The following is a 22,696-nucleotide window of genomic DNA, read 5'->3' on the forward strand; positions in this document are numbered from 1 at the left end:
GCTGTGGGCTTGGCTGCCCCCTGGGTAGACCAGCACATCCTCTCTGGACGAGGGCTCCACCAGCAGCCCAGGGCAGCACCAGCCCCTCCCCAGGTACCCCAAGGCCAGCTGACATTGGCAGGCTGCCCCTGGCATCAAGATGGGAGGAGGGTGGCTGAGGGGAGCCCTGCCAGGGAGACCTGGCAGCCAGTCGGCTAAGGAGTGCCCCTCCCACAGCACTTAGGGGACTTGCCTTGCCTGCAGGGACTTCTCTCCCCTCTGAAATGCCCTTCTCTCCCCCAACTCCTCCCTCCCTCCTCTCCTCTCTCTCGCCTCTCTCCTTCCCTCCCTCTCTTTTTTCCTCCCTTTCTTTTTCCCTATCAAAAACAAATGAACAAAAAACACAAAAAACACATGCAAACTGCCTGCTGCCCAGGGCTGCTCCGCAGGCTCCAGCACCCACTGGGAACTCCCGGCAGGTGACGCATGGCTGCCACCCTGCTCACGCCCTCCTCTCGCACATCCCAGGGAAGGTCACAAGTGGAGCTGGACAGAGGCCAGTGGCAGTGACCTCTGAACGCTGCACAGTGGCGGGTGGGGCTGTATTCTAAAGAGCTGGGCAGAAATGCGGTGCCTGCTCTCTGGAGCTCCACTCCACCTGGTGGCAGGAACATCCCATTCTAAGGCCGAGGCAAGAAGGCTTGGAGGCCACATGGGACTTATCCAAGGTCACAGGGAGTCACACCTGCCACAACTCGACTCCTCTACTCCGCCCAGCTGCCGCACTCTGTGATCCTGGAGCTGGATGAGGTGTGAGCTCTCGCTGAGTAGCGGCCAGTGGGAGACAGGCAGTCACAGGCCATGAGACTGGGCCCCGGGCACTGCAAGCAAAGCCAAACCCTGCCTCCCGGAGTGAACGGAGGAACCCCACTGGGCAGTGGGCCACAATTTCACCATTAGAAATGCATTTCTTTTTTTTTTTTTACCGCACTGTCCTGTTGCACAGGTCACCAACACGTACGTTTCCTGGGATGCCCACACCCCAGGCGCAGCATCCCTGCCCACTCTCCAAGGTCAGAACAGCCTGGAGATGGGTGAATGCCTGGGCCCTCTAGTTCCATGGCCACAGAAAGCAGACCAGCCCCGGCCCACCCTCGGTGTGTGACAACCCACAGCTCTCTTGGCTCGGGGAACAGGCTGGCATGGGGCAGGCTCAGAGAGGGAAGAGTTCTCTCTCGCAGGCCTGGCCAGGGGCAGGGCCAGAACTCAGAGGCCTTTGCCAAGCCTTGATTCCAAGTAATGAATATCAAAAAACAGTGAACAATGAATTAGCACCAGTTGTCCACATAGTAGAGCCTCCTGTCTCCCCACAGCACCCCTCCTGTGACACCTGGGGAGGGCCCCTCCTATCCTGGGCCAGCTCTCTGCATGCCCTGACCTGGTCCAGCCTGCCTTGCTCCTGTTCCTCAGGCCACCACTGGCTTTCCATTTGTCCTGGGGCTGACACCTTGGGGACTGGGTGGGTGACTCAGATTTGCCTTGTGTGTATCAAGATCAGGGAGCAAGGTCACTGGCTAGCCCCCCAGCACCAAGCAGCTCCGGACTCCCCAGGGGGAGGAGCTTCTGACAACGTCGTTCCCTTTGGCAGCCGCACAGAACGGCACCTTAAAGTAGGAGCCCGTGACGACAGAGGCTTGTATGCAGCCAGCTTCACCCAGGCGCCCTCACTCACGGTACCGGGAGGCAGGCAGGCTGCGTGGGGCCGCGGCACAGGCTCTGGACTCAGACAGGCCACTGTGTCAACTTGGATGAGTGCCTCAACCTCGCAGCGCTTCTGTCTCCTCCTCTGGAGGATGGAGCAGGACTGAGTCGCTGGCCTGATACCAGGACGAAAAGCAAATCCCAGCGGAGAAGTTCCAGGTCAGTGCATCCCCCACAGGAGGCTCAAACACTCCCCGGACGAGGTGCACATCCTTATCCCACTGACAGATTCAGAACCGCAGCCCAGACAGCCGGGTGCTGGCCCAGGGGCAGGAGCACGTGAGGCCAGAGCTGAGCCACAGCTGGGTCCCATGCCCACTGCCCTGACACCAGCCACGCTGCTGAGAGCGACGATCAGGTCTTTCCCATCTTCCTCCAAAGGCGCGTGCTGTGCCACCGCTCCATGGGACGCAGCAGCAGCAGCCCAGGACAAGCAGGCAAGGACACTCCCAGACACGGGGTGTGACTCCAGGCCCCCTGGCAGGGGAGTGAGAGCTGAGACAGGGAAGTGGGGCCCCCCAGCAGCCCTGTGTGGCCAAGCAGGCTGCCACCACGGGCACAGGGCCAATCCCTGCCAGGCAACGCTGTCCCACACTGCAGCTACCCCGCCGGCCGGAGGGCAGCCACAGGTGCTGAGCACTTTCCAGACGCTGGGACACAATGACTTGGAGGCTGGCCGCGGCGGCCTGGCACAGAGGGAAGGCCCGAGGGGACATGGTGGGGACGCTAACGGCCCCTGCCATTGTGCCTGTGGACAGTCTTAACGGATTTCTTCAGCAACGCTGGGGAAGCTAGGAGACAGTTAGCCGCCATCTCTGGCTATGAATCATAATCAATTTTTAAATATCAGATTCAGAGTGTTCCAGAGAAAAAAATAAAATAAAATAAGCCTGTGGTCCGTGGTCCTGCCCCTCGCCAGCGTGCTGGGATGGGAAGGGCTCAGACCAGAGTTTGGAGCCCTGGGTCCTTGTCCTTGTCCTCCACCGCCTGGACGCAGAGGTCTCTCCTTTCCCATCAGTTTCACAATCCTTGAAATGGGCCCAGTGATGTTTACCCAAAGACATCACAGGATTCCACTCTAAACTTGGGACAAAATGTTGTTCAGGATGCTGGCTCGGGAACCTCTTGCACCTGGTCACAAGTGGAGCTGGACAGAGGCTGGTGGAAGTGGCCGCTCAACGCTACATAGTGGGGTGCAGGGCTGTGATCAAAGAGCCACTGAGGAACCCTGTGTCTGCGCTCAAGAGCTTCGTCCCAGGTCTGGGGCAGAAAACGTCAACTCTGTCTCCCATGTTAACAGAAGATCACCAACAACACAAAAAGTCATTTCAAAACACCCCAGAGATTCACACGTCCCACCCCCGCCCCCCCCCCCAGAGCCAGGGGCAGGTAGCTCTGCTGCTTTCCCTGCCCAGAGTCACCAGGCAGGCTGGGATGCCTGCCTCCTGGAGGGGAAATTGAGCCATAGATGGGGAGGCCGCGTGAAGCTGAGTCCACATAGCAAACAGCAGGGCCAGGATGGCCCCGGGTCATCTGAGACCTTGCCTGTGGGCCTCCCACTGTTTGCACTTCCTGCCGTCGGTCCAGGTGACGCATTTACTCCTAAGTTGCAGTCACGGCAGGGCCTACCCTTACTTCTCACCACCTGTCTCTGCGTGACACTCAGGTCTCACTTCATGACACCAGACGGGTCAACATCCAAAGCCGTGGGCATGATTGACAGTTCTCCAAGGGGTGACCCCCAGGTCCTGAAGGAGCAGCTCAGCTTCGATGGGAATCTTGCTCGTTGTTGGATGGCAAGGATAGCAGAGCAGAAAGTTTGAGACCCAGATGCTTATGGCAAGATGATAATTCTTGACTCTCTGGTTGAGAAAACAAGACACCTGTTTCTCAAAAGAGGTTTTCACCCATCTGGCAGGTGAAACATTCTTGGGACAAGAATCTCAAAGATTCTTAAATGTCATGAACCAGACCTCCTCTCCCCATCTTTCCCACCCACTCCACATCCCTGATCCGGGTCACGCCCCATGGACTTGTCTCATCAGAACAGATTTGCTGGTCATGTCTCCAGGAAATGAATGAAACCCAGAACGGGGCCAGTGTTTCCAGAATCTTCCAATGTCAGCCTTGAAAATAGCTTTGAAGCTTCAATCCTAGGGCTCCAGAGAGGTGTCTCCCTCATCTGATTAGACTATAAAATCAGTTTTGGCAACAGGGGAAGGGGAACATTTGGCCAAAAGAGTGGAAAAGCAGCTTCTGGAAGGACCCAAATCCCGGCCACAGACCCAGGCCTTCTTGTTCATGGATCCACGTGGGAGCACAGGTCAGAGAGGAGCCATTTAAGAGAAGGGGGTGGCCGAGAGCAGTGGCTCATGCCTGTAATCCCAGCACTTTGGGAGGCTGAGGCAGGTGGATCACGAGGTCAGGAGATCAAGACCATCCTGGCCAACATGGTGAAACCTCATCTCTACTAAAAATACAAAAAATTAGACGAATGTGGTGGTGTGCACCTGTAGTCCCAGCTACTCGGGAGGCTGAGGCAGGAGAATTGCTTGAACCTGGGAGGTGGAGGTTGCAGTGAGCCAAGATTGTGCCACCACACTCCAGCCTGGCAACAGAGTGAGACTCCGTATCAAAAAAAAAAGAGAAAGAGAGAGAGAAGGGAGTGACTGCTACTGCAGAAAAGAACAATAAACATATGATTAGCAGCGCTGCCTGGGCACCTGCTTGGCCAGAGGCTGCAGTGCCTGGCCTGGGTCATCCTGACAGCTCACTGGGCAGGTGGCACTTTCCCACTGAAAGGTGAGGGAAGAAGGGACTGGCCGTGTCTCACTAACTGGCTTAAGAGGCAGAAAAGAGAAACACAACACACCTTCGGAACTACTCAGCTGCTTCCCTCCCCTCTCTTCACCTCCATCAATGCTCCCAGTGGCTGCATCCACGTGTCTCCCCATCCCAATTTCACACCACGGGGGTCTGAGTGCCGATTCCGCTGCAGACCCTCCGAAGGCTTGATCGGCTTCTCCCCCACCTACCCCCACCCTCGGCTAATAATAAAGACTGTCCTGTGATGCAACGGGGACGAAAGACACTTGACTTCCCCCAGCGAGCTCTGCTAGGTCAGCTTGTAGGAGAGGAAATGAAAACACCTGCGCTGTGACAAACCCGTTGGCGAGAGTGACAGGCGCTGGAGAGCCGCTCCAGTAGGACAAAGAGCTCCAGCACCTGCAAGAACAGCCACCAGCCCAAAACGGACGTGCCACTTACTCTGGCTTCCAGGCAGGGCTCTGGCCCCTGCAGGGCACCACCTTTTGTCTGCCCCATGGAAGGCGGGCACCAAAGTCCAACGCTCAAGAAGGAGGAGGTATAAAGGCCCTTAGCGCGGTCGCCTAAACTGGTCACCTGAGTGTCCACCCACAATCCACTTGAGCCGACCCAGTCTGCCTTGGGGGAGTCCCCTCAAACACCACAGAGGGGCATGTGTGGTCATTGCCTCTGTTGTCCACCCAATGGCCCTTCCTGCAGGCTGGGTGATATGGTTTGGCTTTGTGTCCCCACCCAAATCTGATCTCGTGCTGTAATCTCTGTGTATTGGAGGAGGGACCTGGTGGAAGGGGATTGGATCATGGGAGCGGTTTCCCCATGCTGTTCTCAGGACAGTGAGGGAGTTCTCACAAGATCTGATGGTTTAAAAGTGATTGGCAGCTCCCCCCTCGCGCTCTCTCTCTTCTGCTGCCATGTAAGACATTACTTGCTTCCCCTTCGCCTTCTGCCATGATTGAAAGTTTCCTGAGGCCTCCCCAGCCATGTGGAACTGGGAGTCAATTAAACCTCTTCTCTTTATAAATTACCCAGCCTCAGGCAGTTCTTTGTTTGTTTGAGACAGAGTCTCGCTCTGTCTCCCAGGCTGGAGTGCAGTGCCGCGATCTTGGCTCACTGCAACCACTGCCTCCTGGGTTCACGCCATTCTCCTGCCTCAGCCTCTTGAGTAGCTGGGATTACAGGCACCCGCCACCACGCCCAGCTAATGTTGATATTTTCAGTAGAGATGGGGTTTCACCATGTTGGCCAGGATGGTCTCGATCTCTTGACCTTGTGATCTGCCCTCCTTGGCCTCCCAAAGTGCTGGGATTACAGGTGTGAGCCACTGCGCCCGGCCTCAAGCAGTTCTTTATAGCAGTGTGAAAATGGGCTAACACATGGGGAACCCACCTGGATCATGCACATGTGAAATTTACATTGCCCAGAATCGGATGGTGGATGCAGTGGCCTGTGCATTTTAAAATGTTAGAAATGAAAAATATGGTCATGAAATTATTTTTAAATCTCAATGGGTGGGATAAATACTACACGAAGAAGAGGGAATTGGTAAATTGGAAGTTTTTAGCAAGAAACTGATGGAGACAATAAATAGAGATGTCAAGAGAAGAAAAATATGAAAGAAAAGTTAAAAGATGAAGCCAGATAGAGAAGATTTAACATTAGCTTATTAAGGATTTCAATTTTAGAAAATACAGGAAATATCAGTGTGGCACTGTAAGAAGAGGTTATGGCTAAGAATTTTTCAGAATTGAAGACATGAGTACTCAGGGCACATCAAATGCCAAACAGAATAAATAAAAACAAACATTCATGATAATAAAAAAAAATTATTAAAAGCTACTAGGAGAAAGACAGATTTCCTAAAAAGGAGAAAAAAACCTGCCAATGGATTCATTAAGAACCATATTCCAAGTCTTTCCAAAAGACTTGGAAGTGATGTAATAACATGCTGAAGAAAAATTACTACCAACCTGGAATTTTTATACCCAGCTAAACTATTCTTCAGCAAGGAGGAACAAAAGTCACTTCAAAAAAACAAAGACAAGATGTGTTTGCCTTTCACAGACACTCAGTTTCTACTTCAGGATATACTTCGGAATCCCAGAATGGCTCAGGATTGGATATATCAGGTATTATGGAAGGTGGGGTGAAGGAGAGTTGAAAGTTGAAACAGCAGATTTGGTTGAAAATGGGGAGGTCTCCTTTGACGAAGACACCCTCCTTGACCAAACTTTAGTCTCCTTTGAGCCCCCTTCTCAACTAGGCCTCAACCCTAGCCCTCCATACCCTTGGGCTGATGAGCCCGGTTTTAGCAAGAAATGAGTTAGGTCAGCTTAGTGAGAATCCTTCCATCTTTGATATCTGGTAAATCCCTCATCCCCAACCTTTGATATCTAGGTCATTGCCCTGCCTTTAGCAATAAACTTCCTACCCTTGATGTCTGTTATGGCTGAATTGTGTCTCCCCAAAATTTATATGTTAAATTCCTAACCCGTAGTACCTCAGAATGTGACTATATCTAAAGATAGATTATTTAAATTATTTATTAAGGGCTGGGCATGGTGGCTCACAACTGTAACCTCAGCACATTGGGAGGCTGAGGTGGGTGGATTGCTTGAGCCCAGAAGACAGAGACCAGCCTGAGTAACATGGCAAAACCCCATCTCTACAAAAAAATACAAAAATTAGCCAGGCATGGGTGGCATGTGCCTGTAGTCCCTGAGGTGGGAGAATCACCTGAGCCCAGGGAGCCTGGTGAGCTGTAATCACACCACTGCACTCTAGCCTGGGCAGCAGAGCGAGACCCTGTTTCAAAAATCAATAAATAAAAAGCTAAAAAATAAAATAATTTATTAAAGTATAATGTGATATGAATGAGACCTAATCCAATATGATTGGTGTCTTTATAAGAAGAGGAAATTAGGAGACACAGACATGTGCACACACAAAGGGAAGATCATGTGAGGACATAGGGAGAAGACAGTTAAGGAGAGAGGGCTCAGAAGAAACCAAACCTGATGACACCTTGATTTTGGACTTCTGACCTCCAAAACTGTAAGAAAATAAATTTCTGTTATTTAATGTCCATCCAGCCTGTGGATTTTATTTTGGTGGCCCTAGCAAACTAATACAACATGGAATTAAGTTCCTGTTAGTACTTTTCCATCCACTGACCCCTTTGCTTTGCTCTTTGGCTATGAATTCCCAGCTGTTTTTGCTGTATTTAGAGCTGAGCTTAGTTCTGCACTGAGGTTTCCCCTCTACTGCAACAGCTCCAAGATCTTATGCTCACAAAGAATTACTATGACTTACAGTAAGTGTGATCATGGAATTATGATCACTTGAGAAAATATCCAGTTTTTTACAGAGGCAAACTATAATATGTAGGAGTAAAATTGTATAATATTGGGGATCTGCTTCAAAATTTTTCAGCATAGAGAAAAAAACAACTGAATTGGTGAAGCAAATATCCTATATTCTTGATAATTGTGAAATTTGAGTGGCGGGTATATGGATGGGTTTCTTTGAACTACTCCTCTCAATTTTGAGTACATTTGCAAATTTCATAAAATATTAACATTATACCTATTTTACATTTAATTTTCTGAAGACATACTTATAAGGCATGTCTCATGCCTCATAAGGATTTTTTCAGCACCTCAATTCATTTTTATGAACACTAATTATCACTGTTCCTTAAAGTAGATAGATAGGTAAATGTATAGCTCTTAGCTTCTGAAATACTGTGGAAGTTTAATTCCCTGTGGTCAGAGAATATATTCTGCCTGATTTAAATCTTTTTAACTTTGAGAATTGTTTGATAGTCAAAATATTATCTACTTTGGTAAATTCTATATGCACCTGCAAACAATACATATTTTGCTTTTGTTAGTTGGAATTCTACATAAATGTCAATTAGATCAAGTTGGTTGATAGCATGTTCAAATCTTCCATATTCTTATGAATTTTCTGTCCACCATTAATAATTGAGAGAGAAGTTTTGAAATCTCTAAGTATAGATTTCTATTTCTCTTTTCAGTTCTATTATTATTTTCTTTGTGTATTTTGAAGGTTTATTATTGGGAGTATACAAATTGAGGGTTGTTATTTTTTCTTGGTGAATTAATTTGCTTTTTCATCATCATGAAATGTCCCTCTTTATCTCTGGTAATATTATTCCTTTCCTACAGTCTCCTTTGTTAGCCACTCCAGCTCTCCTGGGATTACTGTTTGCGTGGTGTATCATTTTCCTCCTTCCACTTTTATTTCTCTGTCTTTGTATTTAAAGCTAATTTCCTGTAGTCAGCATATAATTGGGTCTTGCTTTTTTAATCTAGCCTGACAGTTTCTGCATTTTAATTAGAATGTTTAAACCATTTACATTTGATATAATTATTAACATAGTTGGGTTCAAGTCTACCAACTTGATATTTGTTTTCTATTTGATTCATCTTCTTTGTTCTTTTATTTTTCCTTTCCTGGCTTATTTCAGATTGGGTTTTTCAGGATTCCCTTTTATCCTTAAAAGAAGTTCTTTTTATATTTATTGATGAATAGGCACACTAGTAAAAAAAAAAACTAATTTTTTGTGTGTGTCTGAAAAAGTATTTCACCTTCATTTTGGAAAGATATGTTTGCTAAATATAAAATTTTTGGTTCATAGATTCTTTTTCTCTGAGTATTTTAAAGATGTCACCCCACTGCCTTCTAGCCTGCGTCTTTCTAAAGAGAAGTTTGCAGTCATCTTATTGTTGTTCCCCTAAATGTAAGGATTCTCCTCCTCTAGACACTCTTAAAATTTTCTTTTTATCATAGGTTTTCAGCAACTTGATTATGATATGCCTTGATATACTTTTATTGGTGTTTACGCTGTTTGAGATTTGTGTTACTTCTTGGACCTGTGGGTTTACACTTTTTATCAAATTTGGCAACTTTGGGAGCCATTATTTTTCCTAATGCATTTTCTCTGCTACTCTCTCTCACCCTTCTTCTATTCGTGAATTCCAATTACAAGCATGTTAGACAACATTCCCTGAGGCTCTGTTCATTTTTTCCAGTCTTTTTTCCTCTATATACTTCTGTTTTGATGGTTTTATTGCCCTGTCTTCAAGCTTACTGACATTTTTTTTCTGCAGTTTTTAATCTGCTGTTGATCCCCTCTAGTGAACTTTTCAGTTGCAAAATTATTTTTCATTTCTAGACATCCCATTTGTTTTTCAATACTTCCTTTCTCTTCAGTTTGCATTCATGTTTTCTTTTACATGCTTGAGCATATTTATAATATTTATAATAGCCATTTAAAATTCTTTTATCTACTAATTCTATCATTCCCGTCATTCCTGGGCCTGATTTTATGGACTGATATCTCTCCTAGTTATGGGTCACAATCTGTAATTCACATATCTCACCATATTTTATTGGGTGACAGGCATTTTGAATATAACATTGATAAACGTATAGATTTTTTTCCTTTTTAAAGAGTGTTGACATTTGTTCTGGTGAGTAATAGTTACTTGCAGATGAGGTTGATCTTTTTGAGGCTTGCTTTTACATTTTCTTGGGGTATCTAGAGTCGCCTATACTCTAGAGTTAATTTATTCCTACTACTAAAGCTTGATCCTTTGTATTGTCTTTTTTTTTTTTTTTTTTTTTGAGATGGAGTTTCACTCTTGTTGCCCAGGCTGGAGTGCAGTGGCGCAATCGCACCTCACTGCAACCTCCGCTTCCCAGGTTCAAGTGATTCTCCTGCCTCAGTCTCCCGAGGAGCTGGGATTACAGGCATGCGCCACTACTCCCAGATAATTTTTTGTATCTTTAGTAGAGACGGTGTTTCTCCATGTTGGTCAGGCTGGTCTCGAACTCCTGACATCGGGTGATCTGCCCATCTCAGCCTCCCAAAGTGCTGGGATTACAGGCGTGAGCCATGTATTGTCTATTGATTGCCCCAAGTGCTCTATGAGGTCTCCAACTGAATAGATGGAGTTCAAATTTCTTGCAGCCTGGTGTGAGTTCTAGGAATTGTTCAGCTTAACACCTCACTGTTCTTTATTCACTTCCTGGAATTCCACCTACGCATGTACAGATTGGTATTAAGTGAAGGCTCAAAGGGACCTTATGCAGGTATTTGAGTTTCTTTATTTGAGTATCTTCCTCCTCTCTGCTACCCTGTCTCACCTCTGCCTCCCCACAGCCCACTCTCTTCTCAGTTCAGCTAGATCGCCATGTTCTGCTTGGATTCTCCCTCGCTGCCTGACAGTACGAAAACTGCCTCCAGCCAGAAAACAGAGTTGATTGTACAACTCACTTCATTTTTTTTCCTGTCTCTTAGGGATGCCAGCCCTGCACAGCCTTTTGTCCTGATGTCCAAATCCAGTTGTTTTGTCTGCTTTGTCCAGCTTTCTAGTTCTTTTGGCAAAAAACAAAAACAAAAACAAAACCAGAAACAGATAGCGTAAGTTCCATACTAGCTACTCCTTCATGGCTGGCTGCAGAAATTCTGAAAACTGTTTTTTGTGTTTTTAAAATCACTTTACTTCCTTGGGACTCCTTAGAATTGTAACTTGAGAAGGTTCAAACAGACAATTAAACCACCTGTGACAGATGTGTGCTAAGCGCCTGCCAGTGCCGGATCCTGGGAGGCTGACTGGGCTATACAAGAGCCCCTGGGCCTGACCAAGAGGGAACAAATCCGGGTGTGGCCGTCCAGGAATAGAGGCCAAGTCAGGTTGCAGAGCAGAACAATGAGGGATTCATGCAAAGCCCTTCTAACAATCTTTGTTTTCTTACTTTATGTGACCGTATTTGCTCCTTCTTTCAAAAATACAAAAAGTAAAATGCAGAATGTACAAATGTGTGGCTCTCCCTAAAGTGGGATGAAGTTGGGATTTCCCGTGGATGTGGCTCCTAGAAAAGCCACAGCTGAATAGAGTAACCTGGGTCTGTCCATTGCAGGGCTTCACAATTCTGGGAGTAAAGCGCTTTCTTCTGAATTAACAGATCTTTGTAAAGTCAAATTTCAGGAACATTTGATAAGACCTAAAGACAGCTGTAGGCCTTGCACCATGGCTCACGCCTGTAATCCCAGCATTTTGGGAAGCTGAAGCAGGAGGATCGCTTGAGTACAGGAGTTTGAGACCAGCCTGCGCAATACGGCAAAACTCTATCTGTACCATAAATACAAATATTAGCCGGGCATGGCAGCACACACCTGTAATCCCTGCTACTCGGGAGGCTGAGGTGGGAGAATCGCTTCAACCCAGGAGCCAGAGGTTGCAGTGAGCCAAGAGAGCACCACTGCACTCCAGCCTTGGCGACAAAGCAAGACTCTGTCTCAAAGAAAAAAAAAAAAAGAAAGAAAGAAGAAAAAGAGAATTGTGTTAGACATTTGTCTGTGCCCACAGCCCTCCCTAGAGAAAGATGCCCACAAACCCTGCCAAGTAGGCAGGCCTTCGGCTACCATGTTTTGTACTCCTCGACCCTAGCCCTCCTCCTCCAGTTCACTGGAGTGGACGCCTGACTCGAACAGTGAATCCACATGCCTGCCCGTGACTTGTAGAGCATCCAGCGAGGGAAAAATTCCTTTGCTTAAAAGGAAATGAACTAGTAAACACCAAACGAACAGGACATTTCACAGTGACAACTGAAACTCAAAAGACACTTAAAGAGATAGCCAGGAGCTAGGAAGGGGCTTCTGTCCCACAGCCAACCCCTCTGTGAAAAGGTGGGCCTCAGGTCAGACCTTCTCTCCTCACGGCCCCTTCCCTCACCTTCCTTTCCCACCTCCCACCGCTCACTCTCTCTCCTCTGTTCACTCTTCCCCAACCCTCAGGCATGCCCCGCTCTGAAGGTGGGCGTGCCCTCCCTGGTGCAGTGGGCCCCACACCTTCTTGCAATATCCTTTCTGATACATTCCCCTGTGACTTACGTCCCGATTTGTTTTCTATTTGACACTGTCAAGGGCTTCTCCTGTCCCCAGGACCCCTATCGAAGGGGCTGCAGAGCAACATCTGGCCATTTCCCGCCCTGCTAGGCCCCCTCCTCCCTGAAGCGCTGCTCAGACCCCAGCCCAGACACCCGCCTCCCCTGGCCTCCCCCGCACACCTCCTGTCTGCCCTGACACAAGGGAACCTCCCCACTGCCCCTTCGGAGATAACAGAGATTTGATAGCATGACCACAGTATTCCTGAGCTTCCAGTTAAAGTCAAGTCCGTTGTCGCCACTGCCCCCACGTCCGCAACTGTTCCACCCGCTTTCCTTTCCTTCATGCATGAAGGTCAAACCCAGGCTGGCCCTGCGTGAACCCAGCAGAGAGGATTCCAGAGCTGTCTCCCCAGAGCCCTCCCCAGCAGAGATCGTGACTCACCCCAGGACAGGAGGGCTGAGGCCAAGAGCTCCGCTTCCAGATGCTTCCTCCGCATTCAGCTTCCAATGTCCGCCCTGCCAAGGCGCCTCTCGGGAGCAAGCAGGAGCCCGTCCTGGGGGGACACGTTCCCCGCTCTCCGCTGAAACCACAGGGCTGCTGCTGTGAGGAACGAATGGAACACCACTAAGGCACAGCAGCTGCGAGCTGGGGATCAGACACAGAGGAAAAGACACCTACAAATAGTCACCAGAGCCAAACCCTGGTCTCAGCCACCAGCAGTGCCCCACATGCGAATGCACCTATGGGTGGAGAGTGTGATGAGCCCCCTCCGCAGAAAGCACCCGAGCAGCAGCTAAAACAGGCTGATCCCAGGCCCCAGACCTCAGACTCCAGCCTTCACCTGCGACCTGGCCCTCGGTTTGGCCTGACCCTGCCTCTGTTTGCAAAGGGCCGGCTGGGGCCCCTGGACGGGTTTCTGTTCTCCTTTCATCCTCTCTGTGCTCCCCTGAAATTTCCCCACAGGCCGTCAGCCTCAGGCTCTGAGACCAGAATGTCACCTTCCCGTCACATGCAGTGTGACAATGTCTCTAGTTATTTCCCTCCCCACAGCACAAAGGGTGGAGGGGGCCTGAGAAATGAGGAGGGGGGAGGTGCGTCCAGGGTGCAGCAGAGTCACTGTCGCCTCCGGGGTCCAGCTGCTGGCGTGGAGGTCAAGGTCCACAAGAACGTCCTCTTTCCCCACTGCAGCAGGCAGGCCAGCATCACAGAACCATTCTGGGAAACAGCAGTTCCCGTCCCCTCCTCCTTGCTTCTAAATGCACGGGGCACACATCAGTCCCCCGACTCCTTCAGGTGGCCCAGGTGATCAAATCAGCCAGTTCCAGGGAAAGGTCAACTTTGACAGCCCTGGGTAAGGGACCCAGATGCCCTTTGATGGGTGTCAAATGAAACAAATCAGCACATAGGCGAGGGGGCTTTATCGGAAAGAACACTGAGAGGCAGGATGCTCCATCCGAGGGCCGCACAAGCCTCCGGAAGGCCAGGCGGGGAGGGCTCCTCTCACCGGAGGGGAAGGAGGGAGCAGGCTTGGCAGGGTTGTTGGTGGGGATGGATGGGCCCAGGCCACAGCAGTGTCTGGAGGTTCCTGGGGCTGAATCATTCTGATGTTTGCTACCGGGAGGGAGGGAAGCTGATTCGATTCTGAGACATCTGGGGCAGCCCAGAGGCCCCACGATCCACACCGGGAAGCAGCCAGAGGGGTGCAGAGCAGGGCCCAGAGGCCACAGCTGCAGGGCAGGTGGCTGTGTCACCAGAACCCTGCTGGCAGCCCTTCCTCCCTGGGGAGCTGTGTCTGGAGAGGGGGCTGTGGAGAAGCGCTAGGGTAACACCCAATCGTGCAGTGGTCCTGAGCCTGCAGGGTGGGTGCCCTTCTAAGGTGAGGAAGGGACAGCAGAGCCAGCCCCCACTCTGAGGACCCTGTGGGAGCCAGGAGGGGCCTCGCCAGGCCCAAGCCCCCGCCCCGGCTGTGGGATGCCCAGCCCCAGAGCAATGAGGAATCCAAGTTGCTGCTGAAGGCCCAGGCCATGGTGCTGAGTTCCGGCCGCCCCAGCTCACCAGCAGCGCGGTGGCGGCGGGCAGGAGGACTGAGCTCAGACACCTGGCCCCACACGCTGCCACGCAGCCCAGCCACAGGAGGCCACCATCCTACAGGCAGGCCCCCAGACAGAGGGGCACAGGCACAGGCCCCAGGTCCCCTGGCCATGGAGAAGGCATCATGTGAGTGTGTGTGTGTGTGTGTGTACATGTGCATGTGTGTATAGCCCCAGGCCCTGGTTTGTCTCCTCTTGCCCTCTGGAAAGTAAGCACAGCACAGCCTGGCCATCCCCTCAGGGTCGCACCTGAATGAATGCCACCCACAGAGCAGTTCCCCCCTTTCTGGAGACTGAGCTGCAAGCTGTGGGTTGGCAGAAGCTCTAGGTTGGTGCAAGCTCTAGCTTGGTGGAAGCTTTGGGTTGGCAGAAGCTCTGGGTTAGTGGAAGCTCTGGCTTGGTGGAAACTGAGTTGGCAGCAGCTCTGGGTTGGTGCAAGCTCTGGGATGATGGAAGCTCTGGGTTGGTGGAAGCTCTAGGTTGGCAGAAGCTATAGGTTGGTGCAAGCTCTGGGTTGGTGGAAGCTCTGGGCTGGCAGAAGCTCTGGGCAGAAGCTCTGGGTTGGCAAAAGCTCTGGGTTGGTGGAAACCCTGGTTTCACGGAAGCTCTGGGCAGAAGCTCTGAGTTGGAAGAAGCTCTAGATTGGCAGAAGCTCTGGGTTGGTGGAAGCTCTGGGTTGGCGGAAGCTCTAGGTTCGTGCACACTCTGGGTTGGCAGAAGCTTGGGGCTGGCAGAAGCTCTGGATTGGCAGAAGCTCTGGGTTGGCAGAAGCTCTGGGCTAGCGGAAGCTCTGGGCTAGCAGAAGATCTGGATTGGTGGAAACTCTGGATTGGCAGAAGCTCTGGGTTGGCAGAAGCTCTGGGCTGGCAGAAGATCGGATTGGTGGAAGCTCTGGGTTGGCAGAAGCTCTGGATGGAAGCTCTGGATTGGTGGAAACTCTGGGTTGATGGAAGCTCTGGGTTGGCGGAAGCTCTGGGTTGGCGGAAGCTCTGGGTTGGTGCAAGTTCTGGGTTGGTGGAAGCTCTGGCTTTGTGGAAGCTCTGGGTTGGCGGAAGCCCTGGATTGGTGGAAGCTCTGGGTTGATGGAAACTCTGGGAAGCTCTGGATTGGTGGAAGCTCTGGGTTGGCGGAAGCTCTGGGTTGGCAGAAGCTCTGGACGGAAGCTCTGGGTTGATGGAAGCTCTGGTTTGGTGCAAGCTCTGGGTTGGCGGAAGCTCTGGGTTGGCGGAATCTCTGGGTTGGCGGAAGCTCTGGGTTGGCAGCAGCTCTGGATTGACGGAAGCTCTGGGTTGGTGGAAGCTCTGGGTTGGCGGAAGCTCCAGATTAATGGAAACCCTGGGTTGGCGGAAGCTCTGGATTGTTGCAAGTTCTAGATTGGTGGAAGCCCTGGCTTGGTGGAAACTCTGGCTTGGTGGAAATTCTGGGTTGGTGCAGGCTCTGGGTTAGTGGAGCTGCTGGAGTACACTTAGGTCCGAAGCTCCTGTACTGGTGCACCGAGTGTCTGGTGAGAGAAGTCTCCAGCAGGAGGACTCACTCCAGAAACAAAGGAGGAGGCTCAGGGTGAGCCTGTCTTGTTTGACTCATTTGTACCAAATCGCACTGGACGGCAGTTTTATCCTGTACAAAAATGAGCACATGTCACATTAGCACTAATTGTTGTGGGGAGGAAACAAACAGCTAATGACTAAAGGTGTGGAGAAAAATGCTCGAGGCACTGTTGCCATTTCACACCCGTACAGCGCACCGTGCCCTGGCCAGCTGCCTTTGCTGCTAATTATGGGATCGAGCCCAGGAGATAGGGGGTCTCCTCTAATGGAAATGGGTCGCCTCCTTCCAGGCACTGGCAGTCCTCCCCTTCCTTTCCCTGTGCTGGCCACTGCCCTCCCTCCCACCTGACACCCTGTTCCTTCTGCCCCCTTCACGTGTCACAGCTCTCCTTGGAGTTGAAATCATTGTTCCTGCCATGTATTCTCTCTCTCATCCTTCAGTGGCCCTGAGCAGTCCACTGTAAGCAAAATGACATCAGAAAACCCATGTTTTAAAGAAAAATCCTTCCATTTACCAGAATGTCTGATGAAGATGCTGCTAAGTGCGGAGTCCCATGTCTTATTTCCAATAGGTTTGGATTGACAGGAATGGGTTGGGGCTGTGGCTTTCCAGGTGGCATCTCTAAATCAAGGCTTTGTGCACTTGCCCTGGGGTCTGGGTAGCGACAGGAGTGCTGCTGTCATGTTTTCCGGGGCACCCACTGTGTGCAGGTGAGGGGTGTGTGTGCCAGCACAGTCAAAATTCACAGCCCCTCGGGAGTGGCCTTGGCAACCCACAGGTGTGCCAGCATTCCCAGGAGGCCAACGTGACCTTTACTCCAAGAGGCTGCCAGCCCTCTTCCAGGAGGTGGGCACAGTGGGTTGAGGTGGCGGCAGCACTGGCTCATAGGTAGTGTGGCCTAGGTGGGCACTCACTGTCTTGAGGATGGGAGGGAAAACGCTGCAGCTTCTAGATCCAAGCAGGCTGAGCTGTTGCAGGGTAGGGGGATGATACTGACAGTGGCAGTGACCCCAGAAACAAGCAGTGAACCCCAGCCCCACCTTCTGCAGTTATGGCTAAGAGCCCAGCACACTTCCTGTATCAGGAAGGGACAAGGAGGAGGGTTCAGACTGTGGATGACCAGGGTTAACAGCACGACATGGACATCCACAGGGAAGGGCTGGGGCTCACATGGCATCCGCACCTAGGGGACAATTGCTGGGCATGTGAGTGTTCACAGGGGCTGCAGCCTGAAACCTCGCCAGCAGGGGCTGGGAGGCAAAGTCATCCCAGCAGAGAACCATCGATATAAAAAATGCCTGCAAATAAAAAAAAGCCAAAATATGAAAGTCACGGGCAAAAGACTTCATAAAAGAAGAAATACAAAAAGATACTAATCCACAAAAAGATGATCAGGTGTGGTGGTTCATGCCTGTAATCCCAGCACTTTGGGAGACCAAGCCAGGAGGATCAGTTGAAGCAAGAAGTTCAAGACTTAGCCTGGGCAACATAGCAAGATTCCGACTCTACAAAAGAGAAAAAAGAAAAGATGCGTGGCCTTATGAATAATCAGGAAAATGCAAATTAGCAGACAGTAACTCAGGCGGACTGCAATCGGAGCTCCATGTGGGAAAACCATTTGCCACGATCCGGTAGAGCTGAGCACAGGTACACCCCATGACACAGCGATTCCACCCCTAGGACCCGGAGAGACTTGTGTAATAACACTTGCAGCAGCATTTTCTGTAATAGCCAAAAATCAGAAGCAACCCTGATGTTCACCAGCAACAGAATGGATAAACCGATAAACAATGGAACACTATATAGAGGCATGAAAACAAATGACCCATGGCCACGCACAGCTGTGGGGTGAATCTCACATGCAAGGCAAGACCAAGGGAGAGAAGCAATCCCATCCAGGTCCACGCAGTATCACCTTGTTTACCTCAAGTTCCAAAACCACAAAATGAAGCATGATGTTGTTTAGCGATGCATGCCCACCCACATGGAAACCCTAAGATGAAGCAAAGGAATGAACATCACAAAAAGTCAAAATGTCTCTTACCCACAGGGTAAGGTGCAGCGCCACACAGCCAGGGATTTTGATCTCTTTTGTCTGCAGCTATGTCCCAAATGCTTAGCACAAAGCCTAGCACATAGCAGGGACTCAGTGAAGACTTGCTGCAAGCATGAACGAATGAATGAACGAATGAGATGCGATCCCAGAGGGTGCACAGGCCACTTCTAAGGTTCTGGTTAAGGTTCTGTTTCTTAATCTGGGAAAAAGTTCCCTATTCTTTTTTTTTTTTTTTTTTTTTTTTTTGAGATAGATAGGGTCTTGCTTTGTCGCCCAGGCTGGAGTACAGTGGGACGATCACAGCTCACAGCCTCTGCCTCCTGGGCTCGAGCAATCCTTCCACCTCAGCCTCCCAAATAGTTAGGACCACAGGCATGCACCACCATGCCTGGCTAATTTTTGTATTTTTTGTAGAGATGGGGTTTTTCCATGTTGCCTAGGCTGGTCTCGAACTCCTGAGTTCAAGTGATCCTCCTGCCTCAGCCTCCCAAAGTGCTGGGATTATGGGCATGAACCACTGCACTCAGCAGGCTAACCATTCTTTAAAATGTATATCTGTATTATATGTACTCTACTGTATGTAGCATATATTTTACAATAAAAATAAAATTGTTTTAAATCACAAAAGTGTTTGAAAAAACAGTCGTCTGGGGACAACTTGTATTTATATATGAAAGACGTCAAATAACGAAAGCCCTGTGATTTTAGAGCAAAAAATAGACAAATAGAAGAAAATAATGAGTACAGAAAGTTCAGGGAAAGGATGTGGAGCCATTATTTTTTCTTTCCTGTATCCTCGAAGAGCCCAGCAAACTGAGTTGGGTTTTGCTCCATTTCTTGGCAAATGCAGAGAAACACCACGAGCTTGCCAAGGGAGGTTGGCATGGGCACTCTGTAAAACGCAAGATCCTCCCAGACCTGGTGGGGGCCAGGAGGGAGCTCTGCCACGCCAAAGAGCTCTCAGCCGAGCCAAGCTTCCCACAGGGACGCAGAAGAAAGGCTGCCAACTGGTACAATTACCAAAGGGGCCGGGAGAGCATCGGGCTAATGTTTCTGCACACAGAAAAGAGAGGAGTTAACAAGGGGGGTGGGGGAGGAAGAGGAAGAAAAGAGACGTTCTCAGCCCTCAAGTAGACGAATTAGAAAATCAAATCAAATAAAAAAGGAACCAGGAGAGACCACACCTCAAACACCAGGAAATGAAAGTAACGTTCCTCACACCTGTAATCCCAGCACTTTGGGAGGCTGAGGGGGGGCAGATCATCTAGGTCAGGAGTTCGAGACCAGCCTGACCAATATGGCGAAACCCCATCTCTATTAAAAATACAAAAAGTTATCTGGGCATGGTGGCAGGCCCCTGTAGTCCCAGCTACTCAGGAGGCTGAGACAGGAGAATAGATTGAACCCGGGAGGCGGAGGTTGCAGTGAGCCGAGATCACGCTGCTGCTCTCCAGCCTGGGTGACAGAGCAAGACTCTGTCTCAAACAAAAAGAAAGTAACCTTCCTATGTGTTGGGTTTCCCGCCTCAAATTGTGGCGAGAGCCACCTCACAGCCCACTGCTTAGGTCTGAGGGTAGCGAGGAGTGAGGGTGACCAGCCGGCCACCCCATCGGGGGATGTCCTGGCTCTGTGTTTTCCAGACTCAGTGACCAAGGGCCACAGTAGGAAATAGATTTTCCACCATGATCCAGTGTGTATCGTACATGTGTACCTGTGTGTGTAGCACTGAAGTAAAGGTTGTGAACCAATGTATACTTCCACTCCACTCTATTCTATTCCTTCTTTAAAAATGCTGGTGGAGACCCACTGAATTAATTTCACGAGCCACCCATGGGATGTGACCACAGCTGGGAAAAGATCTAAAGGTTTCGATCCTGGGATCTATGCATGAGCTTGCCCCAGCCCACACACTCCCTGAGTGTATGTGAATGTGCCTGTGTGTACACATGTGTGTGTGCATTGCATGTGTGCACATGTATGCATGTATGTATCCGTGTGTGCTCATGTGCATGCATGTGTGCACTGTGTGTGCATGTCTGTTGTGTGCATGTGTCTATTGCTCATGAATGTGTGCTCGTGTGTGCATTGTATTTGCATGTTGTTATGTGCATGTACGTGTTCAAGTGTGTGTGTGCTCATGTGTGTGCAGTGTGTGCATGTTTGTGTTATGTGCATGTGTGTATTGCTCATGCATGTGTGCTCATGTGTGTGCACTGTGTGTGCATGTGTCGTACATGTGCATTTGTATGTGTTCATGTATATATGCATGCCCATAGGCATGCATGTGTGCATTGTGTATGCATGCTTATGTTGTATGTATGTTCATGTGTGTGCGCCTAGAAATGAGCCCATGTCTTCTGATCATATTTTCAGAGGTGTCCTTGATCCTCCAAACCCACCCCAGTCCATTATGTCACAGAAGAAGAAACCGAGGTCCAGGGAGGCCTCAGTGAGTCAGGGGCTAAGCAGGGGCAGAAATTCCACCTCTTGACTCCTGCTCCGAGCCGAGCACATGAGCCTGTGACTCAGGGCCCCGTCCCTGCTGAGGAGCTCCAGCTGCCGCCTCAGGCCTGTCCGGCCTCCCCAGGAGACCTGCGCTGTATCTGCACACTGTCTTACAGTAAAGGTTCCCAGGCACTGACTGCATCGGCACTGCCGGGAATCCTGGGCAGCAGCCCCAGCAGACCCCAGGGCTGGCCTGAGTGTCCTGTGGAGCCAAGCCCTGGGCCCAACACCATCCATGGGGCTTCAACTGCTCAGCTAGCTGTGGTGCACGTGGTACAAGATCCATAACAGCAGGACCCACGGCAGCCCTCAGAGCGATGGCCAGGGGATGGGCGGGCGGGAAAATGGAGCCATGGAAGGATGAGGCCAAGGACCAACCCAGTCAGAAAAACCAGAGACCTGCACAGAGCCAGCAGCAGCTGCACCGGAGGCCACAAGAAAAGAGCCCCCAGCACAGGGAGAATTCATGGAGCTCATGAATATTTTAATAGGGCTTTACAGGAAACAGCCCTGGGCACCTGATCCCCAGGTGTCTGATGGCTGGAGTGGCTGCGTAATAACCAGCAGGGTATGGAGGCCTGGGGCAGACCCAGTCTCGAAAGAACGGTTGGCTCCTGCTTTGGAAACAGAAGCCTCTGCTGAATTCCACCCTGCCACTGGCCCAGGGACCTCAATCTCTGGAGCCCATCTCCTGAGTGTGGAAGGGTGACAGCGACACCTGCCTCCTGCTGCTCCACACCTGGCCCCTGGGCCGCATTCAGGATCAGTGAGGGTCAGGCCCAGTGCCCTCTCCTCTCGCTCTACCTCCTCCTCACAGGGCACCTGTGAGTGGGGCCGCAGGACCCTGCAGGGGATAGCGGAGGGTTTGGATGCTGAGCAGGGAATCACCTGCCACGTGGCTGATCCAATGCAATCATTCTATCAGAATCACTGGACTACACAGGGCCAGGCCCTCAGCCAACCTGAGGGTAAGCCATCACAAGCACCTGCTGTTGGGTGGCCTGCAACCGGTTATGTCACTCCCGTCCCACCAGGACCAAGTGAGACACATTTGGCTGTGGGTAACAGAAAGACCAACCCCAACTGGCTTTTGCAAAACCAGAAAAATCCAGAGATGCTTGGACATGGTTCCCTTTCTCAGGGGTTTCCCCAGCTCTGCCCTCTTCCCTGAATGGGCTTTGCCTGGAGGCTGCCACAGCCCAGGTCTGTGCATGACCATGTCAGCCCAGGAGGGAGAAAGGTCACCTTGCCCACGCTCTCCGCGGGAGGGGAAGCCTCTTCCCAGAGCTGCACTCACTGTTCCTGCAGCTCGGCAGTCTGGACAGAGCGCCCAACCTGAGTTGGACTCCATCTAGGGAAACACCAGGTGCTGACTGCGGGGAGCACCCATCCGTGAACCCACAGTCAGAACAGACGCAATCCCAAAGCAGCGCAGCTACCCCACAGTGGGCGAGATGCTGGAGACAGGAGGCTGGGGACATGATCATGAAGCCCACGTCGGAACAGCATGGACCAAACGATGGTTTCAGCCACATCCCAGTTCCCAGATGTTCCAGACAACCCTCGCATGCGAGACCATCTTGCCTTTGGTGTTCAGATCTCACACATCTGGGTCTATGCATTTACAGATGCCCTCCCTGGCCCTTAGGAAAGGCTGGCTCAGCCCACAGCGTGCCCCTGGGGTGGTGGCCCCTCCACCCACCTGGCTTGGGCACTGCTGTCCTCTTTTGCAGGTTGCATCTCAGCCTCTTGAGGTCAGCCTCCTTCTCCTTGCCTTGCCTCTCTGCCCCATCCCAGGGCGTGGAGCCCTCCCTCAGATCCCTCCCAGGGATGTAACAGGCACCAGGCCTCCCTGAAAGTTTGGGGCCCTTGAAGGGAACTTGATGTGAGCAACCCCTGCTTTCCACGGGGGCTCAGCCTCCTCCTGCCCCAGGAGTGACCTTACCCACAGCAATGAGAGAGCCCTGAGCATGGCTCTCCCACTCCAAGTCCAGGCTTCAACTACTCAAGAGA

The 22,696-nt window shown here is 50.8% G+C and overlaps 1 long non-coding RNA gene across 1 annotated transcript; it reads right to left on the bottom strand.

The window, feature by feature from the left end:
- Window positions 1-946: 946 nt before the first annotated feature.
- Window positions 947-13,517, bottom strand: LOC134736824 (uncharacterized). The gene is made up of 3 exons (XR_010121179.1): window positions 13,163-13,517; window positions 12,926-13,084; window positions 947-3,602 (listed from the first exon to the last, which is right to left on the bottom strand). It is a non-coding gene; the product is annotated as an uncharacterized lncRNA (long non-coding RNA).
- Between the last annotated feature and the right edge of the window lie 9,179 nt (window positions 13,518-22,696).

The sequence above is a fragment of the Symphalangus syndactylus genome, chromosome 5, assembly GCF_028878055.3.
Source record: "Symphalangus syndactylus isolate Jambi chromosome 5, NHGRI_mSymSyn1-v2.1_pri, whole genome shotgun sequence".
NCBI classification, from domain to species: Eukaryota; Metazoa; Chordata; class Mammalia; order Primates; family Hylobatidae; genus Symphalangus; species Symphalangus syndactylus.